The 22,413-nt window shown below is 41.7% G+C and overlaps 1 protein-coding gene and 1 long non-coding RNA gene across 2 annotated transcripts in view; one reads left to right on the top strand and one right to left on the bottom strand.

Moving 5' to 3' along the window:
- The window catches only part of LOC140148799 (limbin-like), a 53,833-nt gene extending 38,046 nt beyond the window's left edge, over positions 1–15,787 (bottom strand). Inside the window, exon 1 of the mRNA XM_072170872.1 lies at positions 15,628–15,787. The gene's annotated coding sequence lies outside the window, so the exon portion shown is untranslated. The remainder of the gene's footprint in view (positions 1–15,627) is intronic.
- Positions 15,788–16,055: 268 nt separating this feature from the next.
- LOC140148802 (uncharacterized) overlaps positions 16,056–22,413 on the top strand; it is a 32,909-nt gene continuing 26,551 nt past the window's right edge. The window contains exon 1 of the long non-coding RNA XR_011858526.1: positions 16,056–16,318. This is a non-coding gene — a long non-coding RNA (uncharacterized lncRNA). The remainder of the gene's footprint in view (positions 16,319–22,413) is intronic.

The raw sequence follows: 22,413 nt of genomic DNA, 5'->3' as shown, positions 1-22,413 counted from the left end.
AGAGGAGTGGTGGCAGAAGGAGGGAGATGAAGCATTAGGTGTGATCACATAAAGAGAGGCCAGGGGTTAGTGATATTCTGTGAGGTAAGTTGGTCATGCATATACACACCCATACATATACAAATTGGTTACGGACGCCCCTACCCAGGAGTGTTGTGGATCCGACCCAGGGGGTCGTGTGTCGTCGTTACCTGAGTGTAGACTTGAAGGCGTGCATGAGGGTGCACGTGAAGATCATCATGACAGGTGGAGCGTTACCTTGTGTTGCTTGATGTGAGGGGCACGGGGTGTAGGCGTACCAGAGGAAAGCACACATGGTTGACCCAAGGATATATGACAGCAGAAGAAGGAGGCCGAGGATGATTACCTAGAGGTGTACTATAAGCTCTGTAACCATTTTTACACAAATACATTATATACACACACACTTTAAATTGTAGGCCTATTATTCGGGCTTACGTAATAAAACATTAATTTTATAACCCGGGGGTGGGGATATTTTGTTAAATAAACAGATAATGCAGTATTCTTTATTCTTCTTTTTCATTCTGATTCAGGGGCGTTACACATTCTGATTCAGGGGTGGATCGTTTGGTGCAGATTCAGAATCCGATTCAGACATTAATTTCATCGTCTGAGGGTGGGAACCAGATTGAGGGTGAGGAGGTAGTTGGGAGTAATTGTATGTTGTTGAGATTGTTGCTGGTTGTGACTTAAAAGTTAATTAAACGTGTTTATTGTGATATATATAAAACTTTATTGTGCTTTCGTGTTTTCCTTACAAGGCAGTAACGTGGGGTTCTGTCCCCACAACTTACCCACGGTTCACTCAAAAACTTACAGTGTCCCCCAGGGGACTGGTGTCAACCCGGTTCTCCTGACATTAATAATCCATATATTAGACAAACGGCCGTCCCGCTACAAATTTGGTGTCAGAAGTGGGATACTGATTGTGTGAGGAAACACCGTAGAGGAAGCCAGACGGAGGAGAGGACCCAGGGGGTCAATAAATGTCGGAAGACATGGCAACGCATGGAGAGTGGGAGGTGAGGAGAGAGCAACAATATGTCGGAAGACATGGCAACGAATGGAGAGAGAAGGAGGTGCGGGCAGAGAATGTCCCCTCAAGTAGCAGACAGGTTCCCCGAGGGTGGGGGAATGGCGACCGACGTGGAATGACCAGAGAGGATACTGACGATGGTACCAGTAGTGAAGGGAGTTACAATGGTGTTCCCCTGGTGCCACCAAACACGGTGGAGGAGGGAGGATTTTCAAGTGCTGAATCTGGGGGTGAGACTGATTATGAGTCATCACTCGAATATTGGTCAGACCCTGAGGACCCTGAAGTGAGGTTTAAATTGCCACGTGCACATGGGGAGGCAAAAAGTGATGAAAGGGAGATGGAAATTGATGACCGACAACCTAGTGCAGTGACAGCATCCCGGGGGTTAGGTGTTGATGGAGCAGGTCAATCTGCACTAGAGCAGGGTGCGAGACCTAAGGGTTTGTTAACACATGGGCATGAGCTTGAGAGGGAGAGGGCAGTGCGTATAATTGAAGAACATATGGAGCAAGATAGAATAGACTGTAAAAAACGAAAAGATAAGATAATGGCAAAAGCACGTGAGGGGAGTGATAAATTGGGGAATCATAAGCAGCAAACACGTGGGGAGAGGAAAAGAGCAATACAGGAAGCCCGTGAAGAAAGGGAGAGGGAAAGATCTGAAGATGAACGACAGGAATGGGAGGCTAAATTGCTCAAAAGGGAAAATAAACTGTTGATGACCGAAGCCAAGTTGAGACCAAATGTGTCGTCGGGCACGAGTAGTAACGAGGGTAAAGAAAGAAAGATGAATAGAGGGAGGCGGATGACCAAAAGAAAGGGGCGGAAAGATGACCCCGAGGGGAGCTGGGATGAAGTACATTACAACGGAAGGGGGAGATTTGTACCCCAGGGCAATTTGGAGAAGAGGGAACAGGAACTTATAAGGAGGGAGGCACGATGTAGAGATTTAGAAAGGAGAGGGGCTCGTTATAGAGAACATTCTCATTATCAGACCCAGGGGAGGCGTGTAACACATGGCAGGGATGACCCAGGGGAGTATGGTGATGAGAGACGTGGGACCCAGGGGGATTACGGTAATGGAAGACGTTACGAGACCCAGTGGGAGCGTGGGTCCCGTTCTTGGGACACCCAGGGGAATTACCGTGGTGAGCGGCGCTATGGCACCCAGGGGGAGCGTGTGTCACAATCTTTGGACACCCAGGGGGATTATCATGACGAGAGGCATTACGGGACCCAGGGTAATTGTGATGAGAGGTATAACAGGAGGAGGGGTCGGATGTCAGAGAGGAGTGGGGCGAGCCAAAGGAGACAATTTCATAGCCAGCCCAGGGAAAAGCATGTGACATACAGCATGACCCCTCGGGGAGGTAGTGGTGATGAGGTGCGTGGTAAAAGGAGGGATCGGAGTTTAGGGAGGGATAGTGTTCAATATAGGAGTCGCTCTATTGGCAGGACCCAGAGGGAGTATATTGCCCGTCCCTTGACCCCCCAGGGGAGTAGTTGTGACGAGCTGGGGGAGAGCATGGGACGAATGGAGGTGTGTGAAGATACTGACATTGATGAGGTTAATCATTATGATGAGGGAGGGGCACCAGAGCCCACCAATAGTAGCCATCGCACGTACCCCCACCATTGCGGAGGGAGGGGAGAGTTAGGAATGCTGAGGAGTTAAAGGACAGGTTCCGCACTAAACCTAAGCGTGAAAGGCATACATTACCGTATGATGGGAAGACTCCTTGGAAAGATTTCATTACACATTTTGAGGCATGTAGAGAGTATAATAAGTGGAGTGACAAGGAGGCTACGTACCAATTGTTCACATGTTGTCAAGGGGGCGCTCTAACCGCACTAAGTGTGAATGATGTAAACCCAAAGGAAATGGCTTATAAGGAACTGGTACGGTTGATGAAGAAAGAGTTTGGCCCAAGGGAGTGTTCAGAAAATTATTTCCATGAACTCACCAAAAGAGAACAAAAGCGGACGAGAGTTTATATCATTTGGCGCAGGATATTAAACGGCTAACAGCCTTGTCACACCCGAGAACTGAACGGAAGGAGCGTGATAGAATTGCAAGAGAGTATTTCAAACATGCAATTACAGATATTGATATTAAGAAAGAACTCTTCCGCACAAGGCCTAAGACCTTGAGGCGGCAGTACAGGGGGCACAAGCAGTAGAGTCATTTTACCGTATAGAAAATAACAAGGGGAGAAATAGACATGCATACAGTCGGGCTGCGGAAGCGACGGAAGTACCTGTAAAGGCAATAGCAAAACAGGTGATAAAGGAGGTAGAGCAAGAGATGGAGGCAAAGTATAAGAGGGAGGTCCCCGGAAGGGACATGAGAGCACCAGATGTTCGACAGGGAGATGTGAGGGGTAGGGAATCTGATCCGAAGGTGTGCTATAGGTGCCAGCAACCAGGGCATTTTGCCCGGGAGTGTCCAAGTAGGCCTACTCTGTGCTTTCGTTGTCGGATGCCAGGCCACAGGGCCCGGGATTGTACACACCGAGAGGTTGTCTGTAATAAATGCAGAAAAGAAGGACACATTGCAAGAAATTGCCCACAGGTGTCGGGAAACGATGGCAGGCCATCCCAGGGGGCCATGGGGCGGCCGGTAGCTCAGTAGGGGCCCAGGCTAAAGTAAAGGAGGGTCGGGTGTGGAGTTTGGGGAACTTCGGAGAGCCGACAGGAGAGATGGAAGAAGTGGTAATACCAGAAAATATATCTGAGATATGGGTACCGACATATGTGCAGGGGTTATCAATACCACTGTTGTTAGACACGGCACGCCCCACACTATTTTGACACCAACGCATACCATAGTATACCAGAAGATAGGCGGCCGAAACTAGAAAGCCCGCACTTGATTCTAAAACAAGCTAATGGCAGTGCGGTGAACGTGTGGGGGAAAGCCACAGTTGAGGTGAGGGTCGGGAATCAATATGAGAGGGTGACGATTGTAGTGGGTGAGGTGACAAGCTGCATGTTGGGGATGGATTTTCTGCGACGGGCAGGTGCAAAACTTGATTTTGGACAGTTACAACTCCAGTGGGAGGGGTGTACCGTTCAATGTTCCCCGACCCCAGACACTGTGTTCTCGTCACCCCCGAGGGTGGTGGCCGCCGTTGATACGATGGTACCGGCTGGACATACGTCAGTTATAACTGCAACAATATCGGGAATGAGGGGGTCGGGACGGCTTGGAGTAGTAGAACCGCTAGGCGGGGGGCGATTGCCTGAAAATGGCTTGTTAGTAGCTAGGAGTGTGATATGTACTCAGAACAAGGTGGTGCCCGTGAGTGTAATGAATGTCGGAAACAGACCCAGGAGGGTGAGGCAGGGGACATGTTTGGCAAAGATGGTGCCGATAGGGGAGGCTGAGGTGTGTCGTACTAGGATGATGGTGTCTGAACCTGACCCTGGGGACGGGTGTGTGTCCCAGATCATCTGAAAGAGGTGACAGAGCGTAGTACTGCTGATTTAGAGTCGGGTGATAAGGAGAGGGTGACACAGTTATTGGTGCAGTATCAGGATGTTTTCTCCACGGGGGAGTTTGACATTGGTAGGACCCCCTGGGTAAAGCACAGTATACAGACAGGTGATGCTACACCAATTAGACAAGGATTGAGGCGTTCATCACCCCAGCAGAGGGAGGAGGTAGAGAGACAGGTTCAGGAGTTACTGGCAAAGGGTTTGATAGAGCCTTCCGAGAGCCCCTGGGCTAGCCCAGTGGTTCTTGTGGCAAAGAAAGATGGCTCTAAGAGACTGTGTTTAGATTACCGCAAAATTAATGAGATTTCGACAAAGGACGCGTATCCCCTCCCCAGGATAGACGACTCACTTGACGCGTTGGGAAATGCTAAGTATTTTTCAACCCTTGACATGGCCTCTGGGTACTGGCAGGTGGAGATGGATGATGATGCTCGAGACAAGTCGGCTTTTATTACACACAGTGGGTTGTATGCATGGAATGTGCTCCCTGCTCGGTCTCTGTAATGCTCCGGCCCACGCTTGAGAGGCTCATGGAGAGAGTGTTGGCAGGGTTACGGTGGGAGACACTCCTTGTGTATCTGGATGATGTAATAGTGTTCGGAAATACAATAGCAGAGTCTGTAGAAAGGTTGGAGGCTGTTTTGATTCGGTTTCGGGATGCAGGACTGAAGTTAAAGCCCTCTAAATGCAACTTATTTCAGAAGCAAGTCGGTTATTTGGGTCATGTTGTGTCAAGTGAAGGAATACATACAGATGCATCCAAAATAGAAGCGGTGAAATCGTGGCCTACTCCTTCCACGCCGAAACAAGTGCGAAGTTTCTTAGGACTGGCATCATATTATAGGAGATTCATCAGAGGATTTGCCGAAATAGCAGCACCACTCCACAGGTTGACAGAAAAGATGGCTGTATTTGACTGGACGAGTCAGTGTGATGAGGCGTTTGAACAGTTGAAAGAAGCTTTAATTAGTGCCCCCATCCTGGCTTACCCTAGGGCCGATGGACAGTTTGTACTGGACACGGATGCGAGTGCTTTCGCTATTGGTGGTGTGTTGTCTCAGGAACAGGAGGGAGAAGAGAGAGTCATAGCATATGGAAGCAAATCTCTGTCCAAATCAGAGAGGAACTATTGTGTGACGAGGAGAGAATTGTTGGCCATAGTGGTGTTCCTGAAGAAGTATCGACACTATGTGGGAGGGAGTCGAGTGAAAGTACGGACAGATCATGGATCTCTCCGTGGTTATGCAACTTCAAGAATCCTGAGGGGCAGCTAGCACGGTGGCTAGAGGTGCTATCAACCTTTAATATGGAGTTAGAGTACCGCCAGGAGACGACATCAGAATGCAGATGGTTTGTCACGTATACCCTGCAAGCAATGCGACAAAATGACACATGCTGAAGGTGACCAAGAGGAAAGTGGGGTCAGGTCGGAGTCACCAACGGAAGCGTGTAAAGAAATGTGCGAAACAGGTTGTCAGACTGAGGAAGGGGGTCCAAGTGAGAAGGAGGGAGATGTTGCTGGTGAAAAACCTTGTAGCCACGGGACAGTGCGAATGGTAGAAAGAGATGATATGGCGAACCTGGAGCTGTCGGGGGCAAGTTGCATGGTAGTGGACCTACCCGAGGAAGATGGAAGTAAAGAAAATGATACGCATGACCTACAGATGTTGTTAGATGTTGAGCAGTATTTTGATAGTGACACATGGACAGAAGAGACCGAATGTGAATTATTGGCTGCTGAGACTCAAACCGATGAAACGATTGAGAAAGGAAGTTCAGTCGGTAGTGAAGTGAACATGTGTGGGACAGGTGGGACATTGGATGAAGATCAGCAGTCAACGGGTTTTGAACCTTCAATGGATGATCCTTGTTGTGGAGACAATGAGGAAGAGGTTGAATTTTCAAAGACGGTTCAGACACAAAATGTGACCATAGAGCCTGAGATAACATTTGAAATGATTAGGGAGGCGCAGTTAGAAGACGAAGCTATAGGCCCAGTCTTTGCGGGAGAAGGAGGAGGAGGTAGAAAACCCTGTGGAAGGAAGTTTCTATGCTACCAGGTGCCTCAAGACATATTGGGGGAGCAGTGGGACTTATTGGAAGTGAAAAAGGGTGTGTTGACAAAGAGATGGGAGAGCGATGATGGAAAGACCATCAAGTGGATGATAGTCCTGCCAAAGAAATTAAGGAGAGAGTGCTGGATGAGGTACATGCATCTAAATCTGGAGGGCACCTGGGGAGGAATAAAACTCTCCGAAGGTACAGGAGAGGTACTTCTGGGCAGGAATGAATGCTGATGTGAGGGTATACCTTCGGAGGTGTGTCAAATGTGCACAGAAAAAGGGCCCACAACGCAAACACCGAGCACCGTTGCAGCAGTATAAGGTGGGGGCGCCATTGGAACGTGTAGCAATAGATGTACTTGGACCGTTGACAAGGACTGAGGATGGAAATGAATATGTCCTGGTTGTTGGGGACTACTGGACCAAGTGGATGGAAACTTATGCCATAGAAAACCAGCAGGCTGAGACGGTTGCTGCTAAGTTAGTAGAAGAGTTTGTTTGTCGGTTTGAGTACCGATGGAGTTGCACTCCGATCAGGGTAGGAATTTAGTCGACAGTATTCAGCGAGATGTGTAGGATCTTGGGGATCAACAAGACGAGGACAACTGCGTATAACCCTAAATCAGATGGGATGGTGGAAAGGTACAACAGAACCATTGTCAATGCGGTGTCATTGATGATTCAACCACATCAAGGACAGAGAGATTGGGACCGGTACTTACCGTATGTTGGATTTGCTTATCGTAGCAGTGTACAGGCTTCCACGGGGGAGAGTCCCAACATGATGATGCTGGGTAGGGAAGTTCATTTACCTCTGGATCTAGTGGTAGGCGCTGTACCTCATGAGAAGGAGTGTCGGAGTGAGTATGCAGAGGACTTGAGGGAGCAACTCAGAGAGATTCATGAGCGAGCACGATATGCTCTAGAAGTGAGTACACGTCGGCAAAAGAGGAATTATGACCGTACAGCACAAGGACCAGTCTACAAACTTGGTCAGTTTGTATGGCTATATGACACACAACGGCGACCTAAACTCTCGAAGAAGTTAGGCCTACCTTGGCAGGGTCCATTTTTGATAGTGACAGTCCTTTCCGAGGTTGTATTTAGGATACAGAGATCACACCGAAGTAAAACTAAAGTGGTCCATGCTGACCGACTAAAGCTGTATGAGGGACCGGAGTTGGTGAAATGGACTTACAAATCACCAGTTGTAGCAAGTGAAATGGAGCCTGAGTTACACACAGCAGATGTAAAGGAGAAGGACACAGCAGGTGCACAGGAGGAGGAAACTGCAGGTGCACAGGAGAAAGACACAGGAGTTGCACAGGAGGAGGAAACTACAGGTGCACAAGAGAAAGACACAGGAGTTGCACAGGAGAAGGAAACTGCAGGTGCACAGGAGAAAGACACAGGAGTTGCACAGGAGAAGGAAACTACAGGTGCACGGGGGAAGGAAACTGCAGATGCACAGGAGAAGGGAGCAAGAGGTGCACAGGTGAAGGAGACATCAGAAGTAAAGGAAAAGGAAGCAGGAGGTGCACAGGAGAAGGTTACAGTAGATATAAAGGAGAAGGAAGCAGCAAGTGTACCGGAGAAGAGGGATATTAGTATTAATAAGAAGGAGGGACAAGGGAAGGACAGGACACAAGAGGAGGTAGTGGACTGGATGAGGGTGGAAACGAGGATAATCAGACACGCAGGAGTCCAAGAGAAAAGCGTCAGAAACCAGTTAGATACCGATAATTAATTATCATGTTGCGGATGAGAGTAAGCCTACAAAATTTTCTAATATCGCTGATGGGAGTAGGCCTACATTTTCTAATGTTGTGGATGGGAGTAGGCCTAAAATTTTCTAATATCGCTGATGGGAGTAGGCCTACATTTTCTGATGTTGTGGATGGGAGTATAAGGCTATAAATTTCTAATTTTGTGGATGGGAGTAGGCCTAAAATTTTCTAATATCGCTGATGGGAGTAGGCCTACAAATTTATGGAGTATAATCTATACAAGAGGAACTTTGTGTAGGACTTTTTTTTTTGCAATTGTCTTGGGCGCTTATTAAATTGTTTTATTTTTGAGTATATAGTAGGCTTTGTATACTTGAATACTAATAATGATATTTTATCATTGTTATTTCAGAATACAGAAAAAGAAATTATACCGTGAATGATGGGCGACGCTGGGAGTGAGGGGACATGTGGAATGGTGGACTATGTCAGTAGGGGACTTATGATAGGGGTGTCGATGTGCGTGGTACTTGTGATGTTCAGGGGGCTGGTAGAAATCTGGAAATTGCAACGTTGGGCAAAAAGAGAGGCAGAAGAGGCAAGGAGGGAGGCGAGATGGGTCAGGCAGTGGGCAGAGGCGTTTGACGTGAGGGTGAGCGGTTTATGACCCAACAACAGATGAGGGAAAATGAGGCGGAGGTGACCGGGGTCAGCAAGGACCAATTGCATCATGGGGAATATATTTCAATGACCGGGGTGCATGTGGAGCGGGGTGCGAACAGGATTAGAAATAGTATTAGAAAGGAAAGAGAGGAAAGAAGTGGTAGGCCTACTATTAGAGGTGGGAGAACAGGACAGCAAATTGGGTGTGGGGTAGCACCACATAACCCAGAGGTCACAGTGAATTTAGCCCCACCATTTGCTGCCTGGTCAACATTGAGGAGTGCTGGACGGGGAGGAGCTAGGCCTAAAATGCTTTCGTCAAATGATAAGGAAATAACTAAGGAGGAGAAGGAGGAGGGACTGGACAATGCTGATAAAGCATTGCGTGAGATAAATAAGACCCTAAATGCAGTGACGGAGAGTTTGGGGAGATTAAATGAGGGTCAGCAACAACTGTAGATAGATAGGGCCTACAGTTATGTCATGTGTATCAGAAAGAAAGACGTGATTTTTTAAAAGAAAGAGGAGGTTGAATACATAAATAATTTTTTGGTGTATTTGTAAGGAGAAATAATAATATTTAAAACAGATCCTTAGCAATGTGTATTAGCAAAGGATGTTGGTCCAGAGAGTAGGCCCATGACGGTCATTTGCTTTGATTGACATATTGACGCTGGCGCCCTGTTATTGAGCGACATACGCTGGAGTTGTGAGTCGCGGCGCTGTGCCTATGCGTTGACGCGAGCCAGCTAAGAATTTGTGTTGTTGTTATGATTGACGGGCGGTGGAATAATCACATTTTTATATACATAGTATACAAATTGAGAAGTTGTTTTGTGTACTGCCAGAGATTGTAAGAGGTGAATACATGGCTAGAAAATTTTTTTTATGGTCCCTGTAAATTAAGTTGTATCATAATTAAAATGTGTTACTAATGTTGCTATTTATGTCTTTGTTTTTTTTATAGGTACTTAGACAAATAAACAAATAAACATGTGGTCAACAAGGAAGTTGGAGATTGTGGAGTTGCCGGGGCTGCCGGAGGGGTGGCTCAGAGGGGCAGATGGTGGCCTAAGGAAGGAGATGCTGTGGAGCGAGGAGGTAGAACGAGAGGAGAGGGAACAAGCAGAAAGAGTGGAGAAGGAGGCGGCAAAGGGCACAGGAGGAGGCAAAGAGGAGGCAGGAGATGAAAAAAAAAGAAGGCAAAACCCTCATGAAACAGGAGATGAGTAAAATAAGAGGCATCAATTTGGTGGCGTCACTGCGGGAAGAGGGGGAGAAGTTGAAGGCGGAGCAAGAGGAGATGAAGTCAGCAATGGCAGACTTCCGGGCGCAGATGGAGAAAGAAAGGGGAGAATGGGCAGCAGAGCGTGAAATGGCGAAAAAGGAAAGGGGGAAAGTGTGGAAAGAGGAAGAGGAGAGGCGGCTGGATTCATTTAGAGGAGAACTGAGGAAGAGAGAGAGGGTATGGTTGGAGGGGGTACGGAGGAAGGTAGAGAAGGAGATAGGGGAGTTGGCGATAGCAAGGGAGGAGGGAGGAGATAAGAAGGAGGGAGGAGATAGGAAGGAGGAAGGAGGTAGAAGTAGAAGCAAAATGACCCAGGAGGAGACAGCGGCTATATTCGCCCAGACCCAGAAATGCCCGTTGTGCTGAGGGGTGGGGAGGTGATCCCGGGGCCGGGAGTGTTTATGCCCCGGCTTGAGATACGTGGAGGGCGGCAGGATAACAGGCAGGATAAGTAGATAGATGTTGTGGAATACCATTATACTGTTGTGTTAAGTTCTTGTTGTGTTTTTTTTTTTATTATTAGACTGAGACCAAGACCTGCAATGATGAGTGACACGGACAGCGGCCACAAGAGAGGCTGGAGGAAGGAGAAGGAAGAGAGGAAGAGGACGCGACAACATACTGACCCCCGTGCGACTAATGCTAATAGGACACAGAGACTCCAGAAGGACGCACCACAGACAGATGGGGGCGGGACAACATCAAGACATATGCGACAGACCATGAGAGACCAACCACCAGGAATAAAATGCTTCCGCTGCCAGGGCTTCGGCCACAAGGCATTCCAGTGTCCAAACAACAAATACCACCGACCACCTTCAAGACAGACAGACGCAGGGGAAAGAGGAGACGACGCAGAGGGATTGAGGAGGTGCCAGGAGAGAGTGAAGGAGGCAGAGTTGGGGTTACAACGAAAGCGGCGGGAGTTGGAAAAGAGACAAGAGGAGAGGAATAAAGAGAGAGAGGAGAGAGAGAAGGAGGCGAAGAGGGCAAGGGAGTTACGGGAGAAGGAGGAGGAGATAGAAAGACAGACATTGCAGATTGAAAGTGAGTTACAAGAGCTGGAGAAGAGGCAAGAACAACAGGAGAAAGAAGCCAATCTCACGTGAGAAAATAGCAATGAAAGAACAAGACCAGAAGGATCAGGAAGCTGCTGTGTGCAAGATGGCGAGACGGCAAGTTAAGCTGAGAGACACGAGAGGAAGAGGGCAAGAGCAGGGAACTGGAGAGTTATTGGTAATGATGAGAGGAGAGAATGGCGACGGAGGGAGGAAGAGGGAAAGAGTGGGAGAAATGGAGACGGAAGGGCAAGAGAAACGAAGGAAGGAGGATGTAGAGGGGGAGAAGGTGAAGGAATCAAGTAGTAGTACAAGCAACACCAGTGACGAGGAAGAGAAGAAATTGGTCGTGAGAGAGGTAAAGTTGAAGGCTGGCGATATATACACAGCGAAAGGTCCAGCAGTAGTGATAGAGGTGGTACAAGAGGCACAGTGGATGGGGAAAGAGGTGAAATAGGTATATAAATCAAAAGGAAAGATGGAGAAAGAGGTTAATCATAAAGGAAGGAAAGGAAGTGTTTAATTATATATATATAAAGGGTTTTTATACGTTGTGTTTATGTTGAAACAGTTGTAATAAGTAATCAAAAGGAAGGATGTGGAAATCAGAGAAAAGCGTCAATCATAAAGGAAGGAAAGGAAGTGTTAAATTTGTATTAAAAAAAAAAAAATGTTTTATAAGTTGTGTTAATATTGAAAAAAAAAGTTGCAATAAGTAAAAGGAAGGATTCGAAAAAAAACAGAGAAGGAGAGACAAAATATCAATGAAAGGCCTAGAACGGAGTTGTAAAATGTTTACCAAAAGTTGCTCTGAGTGACATATTGAAATGAGAGAACAAATTAAGAAAAATTAATGAAGAATTGAGTTGTTGAATTGTAGTTGGAAGGAAGATTTTAAGTTGTTATTGTTGAAAACACTTTGGAAATAAGTCCATCAAAAGGAAGGATGCGGAAATCAGAGAAAGAGGTTTACTTAATATAAAGGAAGGCAAGGACATGTTTAATTTAAAATAAAATAGTTGTGTTGATGTTGAAAAAGTTGATATTTAAGTAAAAGGAAGGATTGAAAAAAAATAAGAGAAAGAGAAGCAAAATATCAAGGAAAGGAATAGAACGGAAAAAAAAAAAAATAAACAAACATTTTCAAGTAGATAGAACTACAGAAGGAATATAAGTAAAAGGAAGGATTTGACCCATGGAGAGTAATTTTTATTGAAAAAGGAAAGACTGGTGCGAACGGAGTGGAAACAAACTGATCTATGTGAAAAATTAAAAGACTAATAGATGATGTTGATTGTTGTGTAGGATTAAAATGTAATGCAAGAAAAAAAAACGAAGCCGAGTCAAGTCAATACCGTGTGGTTTTAATTATGAGGGTAGTTCGATATACAAATTATACATATGTATATCAACTCAAAATCGACTGATGGCTAATGGTTTTAATCATGATGGTAGTTGGATATACAAATTATACATATGTATATCAACTCAAAATCGACTGATGGCTAATGGTTTTAATCATGATGGTAGTGCGATATACAAATTATACATATGTATATCAGCTCAAAATCGACTGATGGCTAATGGTTTTAATCATGATGGTAGTTGGATATACATATATAGCTACATGTATATCACCTGAAGATCAGTCGAATCTATACTGTGTAAACAGTGTAATTCTTTTAATCAAGATGGCAGTTGGATATACACATATAGCTACATGTATATCACCTGATGATCAGTCGAATCTATACTGTATCCAAGGTGTAATTCTTTAACGGCAGTTATATATACATGTGTACCTACATGTATATCAACCAAACTTTTCGAGTGAAAACTTGATCACATGCAGCTATAAAGAGTCTAATTAAATCAACCAGCTTCAAGCCACGAGCCACTTAACTCAAAAACCAAATACCAGTCAGAAGACAGCAGAGGATCAAGACACAGAGAAGATTTTGAAAACTTATAATAATTATGTAGTAGATGGACGGTATCGGCGCGTGTTCAATCCCGCTTTGTATTTGCGCGTTGTGTGCCGGGACGTCACACTCTGGGAAGGGGGCTGTGAAGCGGGATTGAATAAAATAGTATTATCGAATAGTCACTAACTTGCTTGATTATATAAAATTCGCGTTTTTGAAATTAGCGCTAATTGTGATTTAAATATAGGCTGAGCGCATGTGCCGACCAATTAAAATTATGAAAATGATGACCAATCATCATTACGCGCTCAACTCAGAACCGGTTCTGGCTGGTTGGCTTGCTTGGCGTGGTTAACGCAAGGCGGCGCTGGGCCATTCTGATTCAGGTGAGAGGTTTGATTGTATATCTTTGTGTTGACGGCAAGTATATTTAGTGATTTTCGCTGTTTTATTATGAATTATGTCATAAAAATGTTATAGATCAGAAAGTCAAATGTTAGGGAATCATTTTGGAACATTTTGAAATGTCAGTATTGAAATTTAGACTTTTAAATCGTATTTTTGAAGTCATGTATCAGTGATCATTTTGATTGCTTATCGTATGTAGTAAGGCGCTTGCATGTATTCATTTTCCAAAATGTCATGTCAGGATTTTACATCAAATTTCATATGTTTGGCGATACAAAATTCTATTTATTATTTAATAATCATGTTCTATGTATTTTACCGATCATTTTGATAATATTACCGATGGTATATGAAGTAGGATTGGTAGAAGGAGGTGGTGGAAATATTTTTGATCGCTTTTTGATTTTTATTTAGCTAAATTTTGAAGAATGAAAAGTCGCCATTTTCGGAGATTGAAATGTTAAGCATGCGCATAATTATGAAGTCGCACATCATAATTATTGTTGAAGTGAGGAGGAGCAAAACTAATTTTGAGCATGACAATCATGATTGAGAGGGACGGGATGTATTGCTCTGTCGTGTTAATTAATTATTTTATGGCAATTTTGGGAGGACTTTAAAATAAATCATCTTCCTTCTGCTAATGTGATATTTTATTATTATAAAATACTCATGGCGCCCGTGCCATCAACTTTAAACATGTTAAATAAAAACATATTGATATTTTTATGCATGTAGGCCCATATTTTTCATATTATATTAAGGATGTCAAATTCATCCCGGGGGGAGGGGAGAATAATGTTGTGTATCATGAACTATGTAAATTATTTGTGTTATGAATATTTATGTGCAAACAAACATTCCAGTACACACACGCACAGAGATATCCATACCCTGGGGACAGGCCTAGATGTGTGTCACACCTATGGGATATTGGCACCCGTGGGTGGTGCTTGCAGGCTTCATAGGAGAGGAGTGGTGGCAGAAGGAGGGAGATGAAGCATTAGGTGTGATCACATAAAGAGAGGCCAGGGGTTAGTGATATTCTGTGAGGTAAGTTGGTCATGCATATACACACCCATACATATACAAATTGGTTACGGACGCCCCTACCCAGGAGTGTTGTGGATCCGACCCAGGGGGTCGTGTGTCGTCGTTACCTGAGTGTAGACTTGAAGGCGTGCATGAGGGTGCACGTGAAGATCATCATGACAGGTGGAGCGTTACCTTGTGTTGCTTGATGTGAGGGCAGGGGTGTAGGCGTACCAGAGGAAAGCACACATGGTTGACCCACGGGATATATGACAGCAGAAGAAGGAGGCCGAGGATGATGACCTAGGGGTGTACTGTAAGCTCTGTAACCAGTTTTTACACAAATACATTATATACACACACACTTTAAATTGTAGGCCTATTATTCGGGCTTACGTAATAAAACATTAATTTTATAACCCGGGGGTGGGGATATTTTGTTAAATAAACAGATAATGCAGTATTCTTTATTCTTCTTTTTCATTCTGATTCAGGGCGTTACATTCTGATTCAGGGGTGGATCGTTTGGTGCAGATTCAGAATCCGATTCAGACATTAATTTCATCGTCTGAGGGTGGGAACCAGATTGAGGGTGAGGAGGTAGTTGGGAGTAATTGTATGTTGTTGAGATTGTTGCTGGTTGTGACTTAAAAGTTAATTAAACGTGTTTATTGTGATATATATAAAACTTTATTGTGCTTTCGTGTTTTCCTTACAAGGCAGTAACGTGGGGTTCTGTCCCCCACAACTTACCCACGGTTCACTCAAAACTTACAGTGTCCCCAGGGGACTGGTGTCAACCGGTTATCCTGACATTAATAATCCATATATTAGACAAACGGCCGTCCCGCTACACATACATGACAGTGTAGAGTGAGCAAATATAAATGTTGTTGGCTTACCGGTATATTATCCATAGAATCTTCAGTTATCCACCATGTTTTTCGTTGATCTGTATCCATTTTACGTAAGCATGATTTATAAATCGATTTTCTGTTTCAGGATAGGCCTAAATTTGTAAAATTGTCTACTGGAACTGCCATTCATCATGTGTTCGTTGCAGTTCATTGTTTACTAAGCACCAAGGAGACTTTAATGAATATTCATATTTACCTCAACAAAAATAACAGTCATATTTATTAAACTACCATAGATTATCTGAGAATACTAAAAATATATTATATTTATATGTTGAATACATTCTTTTATATGAAAATGAATTGATTTTTATTGCCAAAAAAGAAATATATATTATATTTCAAGCTGCTAATTATAGTGCCACTGCTAGCCTTACAACCTCATATCAAACGAATCCTACTTTCGGCAGCGGAAAAACCTGACGTCACTCACCGTAATCGTAATGCGCATGTCTTGCTTCTCCCATCAGTCAACGCGATGTTTCGCGGGGTTCTTTAAATTTTAGCGTCCTTAGCAATGTTTACATCCGGTTTACCGTGTCTGTAAGCTTCTGTAGTATAGTACTATATTCGCCGGTATATTCGTCCCGATAGTGTAATCAAAATGAAGGGAAAATTTTCTGAAAAAATTACAGCGATGGCTGCCCTACTCAGGGTATTTCTACTTTTGGCTATGGTGAGTTTAAGCAATTAATAGTATTAATGTACATTCAGTTTTGGTCCAGTCTAGACTCGCTGAGTCTCATGGATGGACGCCGTTCCTATGTCCATCAGACTCGTATTTCCCATTTTGGATGTCAATGGGAAATACACACTTAACGATTTGCGCCGGTTAGAAACTTGAAAAAAAATCTTTAAAATTTCATCAATGTATATAAAAGTGGTACCAACCGTATTGTGCTTGCTAATTTAAGACTCGGTTGAAACAAAATTGAGGATCGAAAGCATTTTAGTGTCCAAAAGGCAAAATTATCGTCAAAGTTCTGCCGAAATCGGCACCCTTGCGAAGGGTTCAGAATTCGAATCGGGAACGAAAATATCCGATCTTTGCGATCAAAAACACAAAATTACAACTTTAAACGTACTATTGGCAAAAGACATTATTACCAAACAATACAGAATAGAAAATTTGACATCATTTTCTCAAAATATTGAAAAAATTTGCTCACTAGACATCGAAAAAGTACGCAATCCAATTCCCGTCCAAACGCGTGGGAAACTGAAAGTGCGATAATCGTGACTAGTCCAGTCACTGATCATGCTGATGATACGGTGATACTGCAGTGCAGTGACTGTCACACTGACAGTTTATCTCGATGGTCAGTGTGAGTGACAATAAATGTACGGCGCGGTATATGTGGTGCACTTACTATTTATACTTCATACACAAATTTCGATGTTCAAACAAATTAAATAAGCTTAAATAGAGACAGCGAAAATCTAACTTTCCCCAGTAGGCATAGCCTATTATTTATTTATTATTTAAAAATGAAACAACTAATTATGATTTTATGATCATTTAATTTACAATGCATGAATGTGTAGCTGTCTTTTTTTTTTTTTTTTTTTTTTCGGGGGGGTAATAAACTAAAGAGGGTCGACTTAAAAATAAAATGTGTGGAATTTTTTATGTATTACAGTAATATAAATGTAAGTGGGGTAGCTGTCCACATCTAATTTAAAGCCATATTATAACATTTCTTTAAAAGTAGATTTGTATTTATTTTCCATGTGACCATGTTAGCTTTTACTGTCAGATATATCCCCTTTTAATTTTGAGCCGAACAAGTGAGGTAAACCAAAGAAAATTGGAATTTACTACTAGCGTCCATGTATGTTACTGGCGAATGTAATACTGATACGATCCTCTGGCGTGTGTGTGTGTTTCATGTACGTAGTATGTGTTATGAACATCGCATACGCGTTTGACACCGTTCGACTAATATTTCTATCGTAATAAGGCCCTTCGCACTTGATTATTAGTTTCCTGTTAAAGATTTTGAAAAAGGGACGAGGTGACTTTTAATTATTAATTATTAATTATCTTTTATTTTCTTTATTTCGTTTGAACTGTTACAAGCAACTATTGACTCGTTTTGACTAGGGCGGGCATTTAATTATTTCACAACAATATTTGATTTTATAAATAAATGAAGGTGGAGTTGTACTCTTTGTTCATTCATCATTATTGTTGATATTATTAAAGTCAGAAAATGGCAAGTAGAAGTTGTTGAAAGTTATTTTAAAGGAGAAAATTAGAAATAAAAATTAAATAATTAATTATTTTGAGATTTTCAATTTTGGACGCGGGCGGTAAACAGGAAACTAATAATCAAGTGCGAAGGGCCTAATAAAACAACAGTTCTGACGGTTTATTCAAAATCTCGGATTTTGACAAAACTACAGCACCTAAAGTCTTGATTTTTGCAGAGAATCTTTGATTACTTATTATAATCATGTAAAAACCTGAATTAATTTTTTTTTTGAGGGTGTTCTCCTCAGCAAATGTTATAATATGGCTTTAATAAGTATAGTCAGCCTGTGTCGTCAGCACAGACTTGTATCTTCTTTTCCAATGGCATGCTTTCCATGAAGTTGCTGTTGAGCGATAGGCATCAATATGAAAGGAATGGCCGGTGGGATGTTTCTCACTAAGATGGAGTGCAAGGGAGGAGTCTTACAAGAGCACCTAAATCTACCAATTCAGTATCGATTCACGCCCGCCTCCATGCAGTGAGAGTCAAAATTATTAAGATTCATCAAAATTGATAAAATCAAAATCAATAGACCTAGTTTTGGGTAAAAAAGTGTTTACTGAAAAACTCACTTTATCTTTTAAAAACTTCCTTTTTTTCTCATTTAGAGCATTTAATATTGGCATAATTAAGGGATCTAAAATGAGTGTTTATTGCGTTTCGACAGTATTTTTTGTGGGACATGAGAGCACCTCAGACCTATCGAATTGCATTCTGAATACAAAGCATGTCTTTCTGATATCAAATAATTTTCATTTTTTGAAAATCACAATATAATACAAATTTTATGACAAATTATAAAAATTTGATATTTTTCAAATTTTTGATACATAACAGTCCTCGAAGTAAATTATATAAATCTAATGATATATTCTTAAAGTGTATGTAGCAGGGAGGAAAAGCCGACGGTCAATTGAAAATTTTGACCTTTCATAAATTGAAGATATGGATTTTTTTCCCAAAAGACCAAATTTTTTTGGTGTTTTGGGAAAAAAAATCCATATCTTCAATACGAAAGGTCAAAATTTTCAATTGATCGTCGGCTTTTCATCCCACCTACATACACTTTAAGTATAAATCATCAGATTTATAAAGTTTACTTCAAGTACTCTTAAATATCAAAAATATCAATTTTTAATGATTTGCCATAAAATGTGTATTAAATTGCGAATTTCAAAAAATCAAAATTATTTGATATCAGAATGACATTCTTTGTATTCAGAATGCAATTCGATAAGTCTGATGTGCTCTAATGTCCCAAAATACTGTCCAAACGTTCATACCACAGCCCTTAAGGAAATTTTTGCACAGATATCTTCTGAATAAAATCTGAACATATGAAACATGAGTGTTAAAAACAAAACAAAACTCTGCCAAATCATACTTTTAAATAGTTTATTTGGACCTAAATTAAGGTCAAATTTATTGGCATGTATACACCAAACATATATAATCAATACATGTACATCAAAAGAACAAGTTTGATAGTAACAACTTTCAAGAGTACCTGTTACTTACAGTTAGTCCTAGATTATGTGTACAATAAGGTTGTGCATTGAACAAATACCAGAGAACTAAGTATAATAATTTTCATCCCCATGTTGAACAAAAATATCATCAAATTTGAATTTGAATTCTGGTATACCAGAACGAAATTACAACAGTGGCCTAGCTATGGAGCAGTGTAATACACATAACCATGCATAACTCGCGAACGCAAAATCGGAATCAACTGAAATTTTGGGAATAAGGTTTTTTCGGGGATAGGCCTATCTATTGACAAATGCCATAAAAAGAGGATGCTAGGATCACGAAATCCTCCTTTAACACCAACAATGTACAATATGAGCGTGCACAGCTGATTTGCCCCCTTTTTTTTACTTGCTATCAGGCTCAGCTATAACCAATCATCCAAAAAGTAAGATGGGATCTTGTTGGTGCACATTTCTATTGCTGGTCAAAGTTCCCCTTTTGTGCTGCACATATAGGCAATATAATGCCAATTCGGCACAAAGTATGAACTTTGACCTCTATTATTATATCAGTGCGCCCACATGATTCCAAGTAGCTCTTGCTTGTTTTTTGTCTACTAGTCACCAAAGAATTTCTGATGTCAGCTGAAAGGACTCTGCAAAAGATTTAACAAGTCTGTAAAACCTGGAGTGTTATGAGTAACAGTGGAATTAAACCCAACTACAGTATTCATAATGAGAAATACAAAGGCTTTTGCGATCATATTAATTTTGTTTATTTAAAGATGCACCATTGGACTTCTTGGGGTGGCTGGAAGATTTTGAAAACGATTCCCCTCTATATGAGCAAAAAAAAGAAAATACCCCACTATTAATTCCTCCCCCACCCCCTCCATAAGTCAAATGGTACTTCATTACACTAAACATTTACTCAGATGTCGTCAGATTAAACCCCCTGTTGTAGCATATTTTGTACATTTTCCACTCTCAACAAGTGATATACCTTTATTTTCTTCAAAACCAATTTTTGGCATATTTGTAATACTTACAGATGATTTAACTTACATCTATGAGCAAACTGTCAAATTCGCCCTTTTTGTAGTAAAACGGGATGATTTTCTGTTGGTCCGACATATTATCATAATTTTTCAGATTATGATAATATGTCCGAACGATCGCAAATCTTAAATTCCTACAAAGCCAGTTTGGTTACATGCGGAGGGAGTATAACCAAACTGGCTTCGTAGGAGATGAGGCCGCACTCAGCATCCTAATCCAAAAACTGCGAGATATTTCGATTGATAGAGGTGAAGTTTTATAATATGATGTTGTTTCTTTGCATCCAAATTTTTTGCATCCAAATGTATTGGGAACTTTCACAATAATTGCATATTATCATTTTGGAAGAAAAAAAGAAAAATTTAAAAAGACCGTACATCTTGTAACATTAAAAAATATTACTGTCAGGTGGTGTGGTCTAGCTTTATTATGCAGATATTAAATCGTAGCTGCAATTAACTATTTTAAAGGTTAATAACTGTTAAAGTTATTTGCAGGGCATTGTGAAAAATCTAAATATTTTGCCTTTGGAACCGAGGAATATCCCAAATAATCCGAGGTCGAAAGGCAAACTGTTTAGATTTGATTGGCCAACTACTATTGATTATATCTGTTATTTTTAGCGGCCAGCTGCAAAAGGATAAAATGCAAAAGGATTGCATTTCAAGCGTCCTGCAATTGTCATTTTACATTGCACGGACGCGAATCTATATAGCAATGCTGACAGATGCGAGATCGTATAGCGCAATGTTTCCACCTCAACTCGCCAATTACAGGTGCAGGTATTGCTTCTAAAATAAATATGCATATATCCTTCGATTTTTGATTTATAAAATCAAGTTGAAGCAAGGGAACTTATTTATGAGTTATATATAATACAAAATGAAAAATTTCACCTCATGAAAATATTCTTACCATTGAACTCATAAACATTCAATATTTGTATATTATTTATTATCTAAATACAGGGTGTATCAAAATGTTTAGTACCAATCAGTTTTTAGTGTTTATTGACAAGCCTGTTCTTCAATATGCAACATTGGATCCTCTTGAAATGCTCAGGATTTATAGTTTTATCTATAAGGTATCTCCTATGTTGTATTTTGTTGTGCTGGAAACTGATGGGTACTAATCATTTTAATGTAGTGTAAACCAGGAACTGTATTTTGAAATTATGAAGAAGAATGCTCTTCTGGTCTCCTCAAGAACCCCATTAAAGAAGAACTATTAGCAACTAAGGCCATTAAAATATAGTTGAGTTAGTGTGTCATTAAGAAGAGCTATAAATGTAACTTAAGAATTACATGTAGACTTCTCCGCAGTACACTTGCCCATTTTGCATAATTCTGGCTATTACATTTAAGCACTAAACTCTGATTTGTATTAAGTTGTGTGCAATTGATAGATTATCACATCTTCGCTATCAATAAACTGGTAGATTCCAATTATTCAGTATTGAAGTGAGCCATTATAATTATGCAAGATATGTTGCAATCACTAACATAGGCTATGTATACTTAACTTTTACTGTTACTAATTATATAATGACCATTTACTATTGAACACTTGAATTGTAATAAACACCAGTATCATTGAGTTCAACCCAATGGAATATGTTCATCATAATAACATATTTTCATTTATTTATCAAAGTTTGACTATGGCATAGTCTATTTATGAATAGATGTAGAGGAGCTTATCGCTAGTTTCATACTTTCTGCTGCTTGCTGCTGAGCAGCGTGATGCTTCATCATGCTGCTTGCATTTTCTTCAAGCTGAGACGCAGCGGCATGACTATGAAAGCCAAGGTTGCTGCTCAACATTGCCAAAAAATCGTATATGTTCTCATACGTCAGAGTGGCACCGTGCCCAAGTTAACATGAATTAAACTCTTAGCGATGATGCTATTTTGGCAAAGCGGTGGAGTGATCGATATATCGGTTTGCTGCTGGTGCGACTGTTTCTGGTGCGACTGCACAGGGAAG

Source organism: Amphiura filiformis, chromosome 3 (genome assembly GCF_039555335.1).
Source record: "Amphiura filiformis chromosome 3, Afil_fr2py, whole genome shotgun sequence".
In the NCBI taxonomy this organism is placed as follows: domain Eukaryota; kingdom Metazoa; phylum Echinodermata; class Ophiuroidea; order Amphilepidida; family Amphiuridae; genus Amphiura; species Amphiura filiformis.
This window is presented reverse-complemented; position numbering and strand designations above follow the sequence as displayed.